The sequence below is a fragment of the Acyrthosiphon pisum genome, chromosome A2 (genome assembly GCF_005508785.2).
Source record: "Acyrthosiphon pisum isolate AL4f chromosome A2, pea_aphid_22Mar2018_4r6ur, whole genome shotgun sequence".
In the NCBI taxonomy this organism is placed as follows: Eukaryota; Metazoa; Arthropoda; class Insecta; order Hemiptera; family Aphididae; genus Acyrthosiphon; species Acyrthosiphon pisum.
This window is the reverse complement of record NC_042495.1, coordinates 109,089,077-109,098,509: the sequence shown is the minus strand read 5'-3', so window position 1 is coordinate 109,098,509 and position 9,433 is coordinate 109,089,077.

Sequence of the window (9,433 nt, the reverse complement as noted above, 5' to 3'; positions counted from 1 at the left end):
CCCCCCCCCCCCCCACGAACTTTTTGATTTTCTAGGGGAAGGAAGGTCGTGGGAATTTTCAAACTAGGCGTGCGAATTCGTGCGAATTACGTGCTAAATATCTGTATAGTTTGCTTATAGATTTTGAAATTTTGATATTTTTTTTATCAAATATAGTTTTTTACGTTGGAAACTTTGATAACAGAGAAATTCGAAATGTCTGTTGGCTAAGCAATATAGTAAACAATGATCCAGCGTCTTGTCTATTCGGTAGTTCGGTTCCAATAACCAATACTAGGGCACTATAGATACAGGTATGCTACGCCGCCATTTTGCGACTAATAATGTTATGTGAATTTGAATTTCTCCCCCTTTATTTTATCATTTTATCATTGATAAATGAGTCGCAAAATGGTGGCATAGCATACCCATTCTATGTAGAGCCTTACCAATACCTACCGTGGTTGAATTTATTTATACTTTTTTAATCAAAAGTACATACCTACCTATATTTTATTGATGTGAAAACATGTTCACGTCATTCCGCATGGCAGTGAAAATTTTTTCCATATTTTTCGAAAAACACCGAAAATTCTTTTGCCACTAACAGACTAATTTGGACGTCAGGCTGGGCGTCAACCTTGGGGGTAGGTCGAGATCGGAATTCGTGCCGAGCGAATATTCTTTGGAGGTAATATTTTCGGACTTGTGATTTTTTGATGTGAAAACATCTTATGGGGCATCCAGACTTTTCCGCTTGGGCAGTGAAATTTTTATTCGAGTTATTCGAGCGTTACCCTTTTGGCATAACGCTAGTGCTTCTGATGTGCTGATTTTCTATGGAGGTAATATTTTCGTACTTGTGATTTTTTTCCAAATTTGTCAAAAAACACCGAAAATTCTTTTGCCACCAACAGACTAATTTGAACGTCAGACTAGCCGTTGCGAATTTTCTATGGAGGTGATATTTTATGACGTGACTTTTTTCCAATTTTTTCGAAAATCTCCGAAAATTATTTTGCCACTAACAATCTAATCGATGTGGTTTTTAATTAAATATGTTTGTAACTTTTATATAATATATGCGTCATAATAAGACCGTTTTGTTGACGATGAAGATGATGATCCTAAGGTAGTTGATAAATAAATTTGTATTTTGTAGACAGGTGAAATGTTACTATGTGGCTTATTAAATATGGCATTAAATTTTGTGAAAATAGCTCAACAACCAAAATGAAACGAAATATGTGAGCAAATGTTTTATTATTTGGAATCGTTATTTACCATAGACGAACAGATTTACACATGGCTAAATTACGGAAGCGTAGTAGTGCCACATAGAAAAAAATATTTTTTACAAATTCGACTTGTTAACTCAAAATTTCGACTTGACCACTCAAAATTTTGACTTCACAACAAGAAATTTCGAGTTAATAAGTCGAAATTTCGACTTAACGACTAAAAATATCGACTTAACAACACGAAATGTCGACTTATTAACTCGAAATATTGCGTTTTTTTTCAATACATAATCCGGAAATTCGTTACTTGTAATCGGTGACTATTTCCCCTTAAAACTAGGATCGGTGATAAAAAAGAAATTCGTTTTACCAAACCGATCACTTTGGTTACTAACCGGTCACACTTTTTTGTGACCATCTCCAATGGACGGTTACAATTGATAATCCCCTCTCCCAATATTACCTCCCCTATTAATGCACATGTTATCAATATTAATTTAACAAACAATGATAACATAATAAATGATAATTATTTTGTTGTAGAAGGGGAATAGCTATTATCAAATGAATATATGGTGGAATATTTTACCACCGGTTAATTTTTTGTAGTAACCGTTCACTATTAATTTGTCACCGATTTAATCTAACGAATTTGTGGAATGAGCTTACAAAGTCATTGGAGTCTTTGGAATTTACTGTAGTCAGCTGATTGACAATTCCGGTGGCTTATCGCACGTCGTTCATACTATCAAGTATCAATCATTATTATTATTAGTATGATTTCGTTGCCTATATTACGATTTTCCGGACTTTTGGCCACCGTTAGAACGTTTTTCCGTTTGTATATTATTGTACTTCTTATAGTTCTTTTGTTTTGTTCATGGTATCCAAATGAAAATAATAATATTGATTATTCACTATTGAGTAATGAGTTATAACCATTGAGTCATTTGAACATTGAAAATTAATTAAATAAATACTTTTCCATTTTTTACTCGTTCGTGGTTGTGTTGTTGTCTATTTGTTTATTTAAGGTTTATTATGAGTTTAAGTGATTTAATAGAAAATTATTTCCGTATGTGTTTTACTTATAAGGAAATAATAACAAATTTGTCGTTGAAACATGACGTAGAAATTAGTCTTCGTACTTTGAAAAGACGATTAAAGGAACTAGGTTTGTCTAGTCAGGTTTGTATAGTCATTGACTATACACCCATACATTTTCTAAGACATTATTTAGAGATTTGTGTCCAGGGTTCAAATCAACTTCATGGCTATAAGTGGATGCACAGAAAATGTATTAGCAATGGATTTGTTGTTAGACAAGAGACTGTTCGATGTATTTTAAAAATAATTGATTCTGAAGGTGTCGAAATTAGAAGTCGTAAAAGATTAAGGAGACGTCTGTACTTTAATCCAGGCCCTAATCATACATGGCACACAGATTGCTATGATAAGCTAAAACCTTATGGAATTTCCATAAGTGGGTGTATTGATGGGTTTTCTAGATGCTTACTTTGGTTAGAAGCGGCACCTTCCTGCAGTGATCCCATAGTCATAGGAAATTTTTATTTAGATACAATAGAGACATTAGGCGGATGTCCAATTACCTTAAGGTTTGATAGAGGTACTGAAAACCGTCATATTGAACAATTTCAGGAGTTTTTGAAATAACACTTCTAGAAGACCCCCATACTTATACGGTACAAGCCCTTTAAATCAAAGAATTGAGTCATGGTGGAGTATTCTAAGGAAACATTTTAGTCGATTTTGGGTGGACCTATTCTGCCAATTAAAAGATGATGGATACTTTGATGGATCATTTGTTGATAAAAACTTGATCAGATATTGTTTTATGGAGAAAAAATACAAGTAATTTTTACTTAATGAACAAAGGTTTTCTATCTATTAAAAATGTCAAGTTAAATAATAGTTGTATTCTTTGAGAATCCCCACATAAACAAGAATATAGTTGCCCATTACTTCCAAATGTCCAGTATGATATAATAACTACTTTTAATATATTATTTAAAATTTATAGTCATAACATAATGAACCTGTCCTCTTTTATTTTTATTTTTCAACAAAAAGTAGCTAACTATAAATAAAAGTATAAAATAAAAATAAATTGTCCTACTTCAATTTAGTTCCTAAGACTAAATTAAAAAAATAATAAATGTACAAAATATTTAAATCCATTTTAAATTGACATAATTTCGTTTTAAAAAAAAAAAAAAAAATTAAAGTTTAAAGGCAGTATAGGTAATACGTATTAATTAAGACATAAGTTAATATTATGTTACGTACACCAAGTATATACCTAACAGTATATTATATAAAATTTTCCAGAAAGAACTTAATGAAATGGCTCTAGAGTGGAATGTACACAGAATTAGGAAATATAGAAATAGTATCTGTTGTTATGGAAGACCTATAACTATGTTTGAAGTACCTGAACAATTTAATACAACTAACTTTTTACATACTGTTCAAGAAGATGAGTTACAACTTTGTAAAAATGAACATATTGATTTAACAAATGTAACATGTGATCAAACTATTTATGAACTATGCTCTATATACTAGTAAAAGAAGGAATTTGTATTCCTGATGAATCTTATAGTATAATTGGTGTTTATCTTATGTTAAGAAATAAATTAAAAGAAATCTTGGAGTAGATAATACCCAATATATGATATATAAATATATAATATATGTATTTAATATATTATTCTTTACATAATTTTTATTTTATTCTTAATATTATTAAATAGGTAATATATTATATTTGTCACTCTTGTAAAAAAAACCTTTAAAATTGTATTTAAACACAGATACAAATATGTCTATTATGAAAGTATTTAACATCATTTCAAATACTTTTAAAAAATAGTATTTAAGAACAAATACAACTACTTGACGTGTATTTAAATACTTTATAAATTGGTACTGTTTTATTTTAATTTTTACTATCCAGTTTGCCAAAATTAATTATATATTTCTAATTTAAATTGTAACGTTACATTCAACTAGGTATTATAAGACATTTTTATACCATTTATGAGTGAAAAAAATACTACAAATAATATGGTAAATCTTTCAAAAAAAATATTTCTTTTGAATTTTGAAAAGTATTTGATTTTCAAATACAAATATGTCCAATACAGTATTTAAAATACTTAATTCAAAAAGAATTCTAAATATTATAAAAGTATTTAAATACATTTACTCAAATACTTTACAAGACTGATATTTGTGTATAAATTGTACCTGGCAAAAAAAGCACTAGAAATGTCATGGTAATAATGATCTACGGACGTCAGTCATTTAATTATTTATATAATCATGGGAGGATAGAGTCCACTTAGATGGATTCCAGTTTCTTAAACTGTGTTCCAGTGGCAGAAAGTCTTGTTATAATATTTTAATACTACACAATATTATAGTTGTCAATTACAGTAAAAAATGTTTGTACAATAAACAGTTAACAGAAATAATTTTTCTATTTTAAAAACTTTTGGTTCATTCTGAATATTTTTTGATATAAATAATTATTATTATTTTCGTTGCAAATTCTTGTATAAAATATTGTAATAAAACGATTGAAACAAAGTAGGGGTTCCACGACAAAAGTGGACATAAAAAAAGGTTCCACAGATAAAAAAACCCTGATATTCCGATATTATGTATTATTACTTTTGCTATTCCGTTGTGTTATAATAATAAATAAATAAATAATTTTATCATAATAGGTATATAATTAGACCAAAGTAAAAAACTGATATAAATTAAATTATGTGTGTAATGTTATGAATGGTTAATATTAATAAAAAATAACAATCACTTTGGAAAAAAAAAATATATATATATATAATTGCTCTTTATAAAATTATGCTACATCCATAACCCAGACATTGGATGACAAAATTGATGTAAGCTCACATCTTAAATCGATGAAGCTATCATACATTAAAGGCAAATCCAAAGTATTAGTACATGTGTGAGCAACTGGAGATCGGGAAAAACAATCTTGTATGGAATTAAAATTAATATTAATGCCAGAAGTTATGATATCTGCTCCAGTTATGAAGCGAAGTAACTTTGTACAGAGCTTTAGATCGGCTTCACAAATAAATTTTTTCAAAAACCCAAAGATTTTACGCTTTATTTCATTTTCATCTTTTTCTGGACAGTATAGATTCTTCAATATATTTGTTGGTGTTGGTAATTTATTTTTGTATTCTTCGTGCAAACTATTTTTCGATATGTTTATTTTATCTTTCAACTCTTCGGACCATATTATATCAATAATATATTTCGGTTGCTGAATAACCTCTTTGTGAGCAATTTCTGAAATAACTGCTTTTATATTTTGTTCATGTACCATTAGTCGGCAGTCAAATTCTTGGAGAATATCTAGTAACTCATCTTGGTCAATTTTAGTAATATCTTCAATAGCAGTTTCTAGTTAATCTTTTGATCTTAAAGGGAGTGTTTAAAAAACCTACTGTTAAATCCTGTGTGTTTGCAGTACTTCCACAAAGTACATACTCCATAAAAGGTAAAGCTAAACTTATTGGTAGGTAATTAACATCTCTCCAACCTATAAATATTATTTTAGCAATTGCTTGCCATTCTTCCAATTTAAAATCATGCTTGATAACTGGGATTTTCCAGTGGCATCCAGTAGTAACCATTTCATAAAAGCTTGACCAAAACTCTGACAACACATCTTTAAAAACACCTCCGACGTCTACTGCATTTTCTGAACTTCCATTTAGCAAAATTAACTCAAATTCTATTCGAAAAGAATCAATATTAATGTGCTTAAATGCTTCTATTAATTCATTAAATATATGACCTCTATGGAGAATTAATTTGGATATTTCTGTACTAAGTTCTGGCACATCAAAATAATTTTGATCACTGAGACTATTATAGAAATGTATTGGTAGATGGAAGAGAAGGATGTGTAAATTTGAATGGAAGTTTAGGGCATGCCAAGGATAGTTAATTTTAAAAAGGTAGCCAATATTGTATTGAACACACTCAATCTTTATATTTTATTAAATAACAGTTAACAGAAAACGTTTTTGTCTATATAACATTAGAAATAGTTCTTATTTTGTTGGGCCAAACACACCAAATCAGGTGATATAGCAAAATTATGAACACTTTAAAAATAACAGTGAGCACACTTTTAAGTCGTTTTTAGTTTTGTAATTTGTATAGTTGTCATAATAAAAAAACAAATACACTAAGGCACAAAAAAAACAAACCCAATGTCTTCTTTTTGTAGCAAGCCACTGCACTCCTTAAATATAATATATTTTAAATTTTTATTTATTTTAGATAGGTAATCACCACCACACAGTATTGGTGTATATTGGGCATATCGCATATAAGCCCTTTATAAGGTGGGTTTATACTATTAGTTTCATTTGCACGAGTATATGATTCTGTAAACAAATATTTCAACAATTCTATGTACAAAAAACCTACGAATTCTGTAAAAAAAACTGCCTAATTATTGTGTTGAGGCAAAACCGCTAAACCAGTTTGATAACTAAATGTGTAAACCATAGCTGTGGTGTAAAGACACATTATACTCACATTTACAACTATACATAGGTACCTACTAGGTGTGTCTGAATGTATAATTATATACAAATAAAAAAATGTAAAGTTATGAATAACTACGCTCGTCGGTCATCTTTTTTTCCCATGAGGATCAGACATCACTAACCAATATTTCAGAGCTCGTTTAAATATTTAATGTTTAATACAAGAAATTCTTACCTTTTGAGCTCCCATTTCATGAGCTATATAGTCGGCATCTGGTATTGATCTTTCTATTAAAAATTCTTTGATAGTGGTCGACATAGTTTGAATTTTTCCTAAACCAATTTAAGAATTAATGAAACGATTATTAATAAAAAAAATGAAATTTATGAAACGATTAATTAAGTCTCCACAGTTCATACACATCAGTAATGGCGGTAAAATTCTATTGTCTCGAACTCTCGTCGCTGCGACGTAAACAAATATATGTTTGGTTCATTTCAACGCCACCGACACCGCGTTGCTAGTGTGTGCTATAAATAAATAATAATAAATATTATAATATATTAAATAGGTAACCACCAAGATAACCGGGTAATTGGTGGCATGATGTGTATTGAAATGCTCTGATTGGCTTACATTTTCATTGCGGCAGTTTCAAATTTATAAAAAAAAATATTATATAATAATATTATGGAAAACACTTCCAAGTATCTGCATCATTCATTATATAAATAAATTAGGCATAATAATTGAATGCATCAAATATGAACAGACAAAGGATCGTAATCTACACGACTCTTGACACTACATTAGGACAAGAAACCGAGGATAATACAGTGCCGCATTTAAACACTTTGCGCCCCGGTGCAAAAAAAAATTGGCACCCTCTAAGCCCCGGTGAAAAGTTATTGTTAGCTGTGATAAATTACCTACATCGAGTAAAAATTATTTATTATTTTCAGTAGTGTTCCCATAGGGTATACTCTCAAGATTTTTTTTATAAAATCATGGGTGTACTGTGTATACTGTATACTCAAGCCTTCATAAATTTGCAAAAAACAAAAAAGTTATTGTTTTTGTAGTGAGTGGTTCAAGTTTTTATTGAAAAAATCATTTAAGCCCCTCCTCGGTATTATCATACCAAGTTCAAATTCTAGAACTTAATATAGGTAATACTGTAATAGACAATGTAGTATTTATGGAAAACCTATTTTTTAACAGACTAAACTTGTTCATTGGAATTGTCAAAATTGGGCTAAGTATACTGTATATAGTATATACTATATACCCTCAACAAATTGATGAGAACATCACTGTACATTTTAGTGTATAGAACATTAAATGAAAATGAAACAATGTATGCAATATAATACACTCATGGTAAGCCTGTAGAATTAAACTAATAAAATAACCAATAAACTCATTTTATATAATAGACAGTAACCTATACAGTAACCCATACAAAGCATCAAACAGCTATAATGTATTATTGTACATTGTACTAAAATATATTAAATATATTGTGTATTAATTAAGTAAAAACAAACAGTACCGTTACATTAACACCTTGCAGTGTAATTGTTCTACCAAATCACCTATATAATTGAACACAAAATACATAAATACATTATCGTTACAATTATCGTGTAGTACACGTCGATAGACAATTTCTCTGCTGCCCAGCATATACCTGAGGATAAAGGATAAAGGTTTAGCTACCATGAACAAAACAAAAGAAGTAAAATAATATACAAGAATAGTTTATTAAATAAATGTATATTATTATGGTGTGTACACATAAACAAATATGGAAACTGAAGACAACGACAACGACGCAATGAACAAATGAACGACCACAAAATCTGAAACACGTACAGTAATATAGACACAGCCATATTTATATTTAGCCATTCCTTAAAATATCTTCCCTGTATTTATTATTCCTGAAAATTATGTTCCAGTGCATTATTTTCCTGTGTTTTACAGCCCTCCGATTAAACTCAAACGGCAAGGTTATTATAGCTAAGAGAAATTAAAACGTTACTGCGACGTGACTACGTGAGCCATTCTCCAGTTTCATGCAAGTTGTATACGAAAAAAAATAATATAAAATATAAATTTAGGTAAATAGAATTATGAAATTATGAAAAACTAAAAAGTAAAAATTAACTAAAAAATTGCGCCCCAAAAAATATTGCGCCCTAGGCCAGTGCCTTGGTGGCCTATGGGCAGAGTAGGGCGTTATTCGAATGAAATTTTATTTAGATGATTATTTAGATGATATTTTATTCGAATAATTTCCAAACGTTATTATTCGAATAAAAAATTATTCGGATAATTTTCAAACATTATTAATCGAATAAATAATTATTCGGATAATTTCCAAACGTTATTATTTGAGTAATTTTCGTTAATTTTGTTTGGGTAACCGTAGGCAGTGGCGGATTCAGGGGAAGGGTACAGGGGCACGTGCCCCCCTATCAATTTTCTATTTAACATTTTTTTTATGTTACTACGAGTATCATATACATGAAAAATACAGTAAATAAGAATAATACTACCTACTAGTATAATAATTATTTACATTTAAACTGATAAAAAGAGTTACAGCTTAGTTGCTTGATGCTTATCGATATATATTTATAACC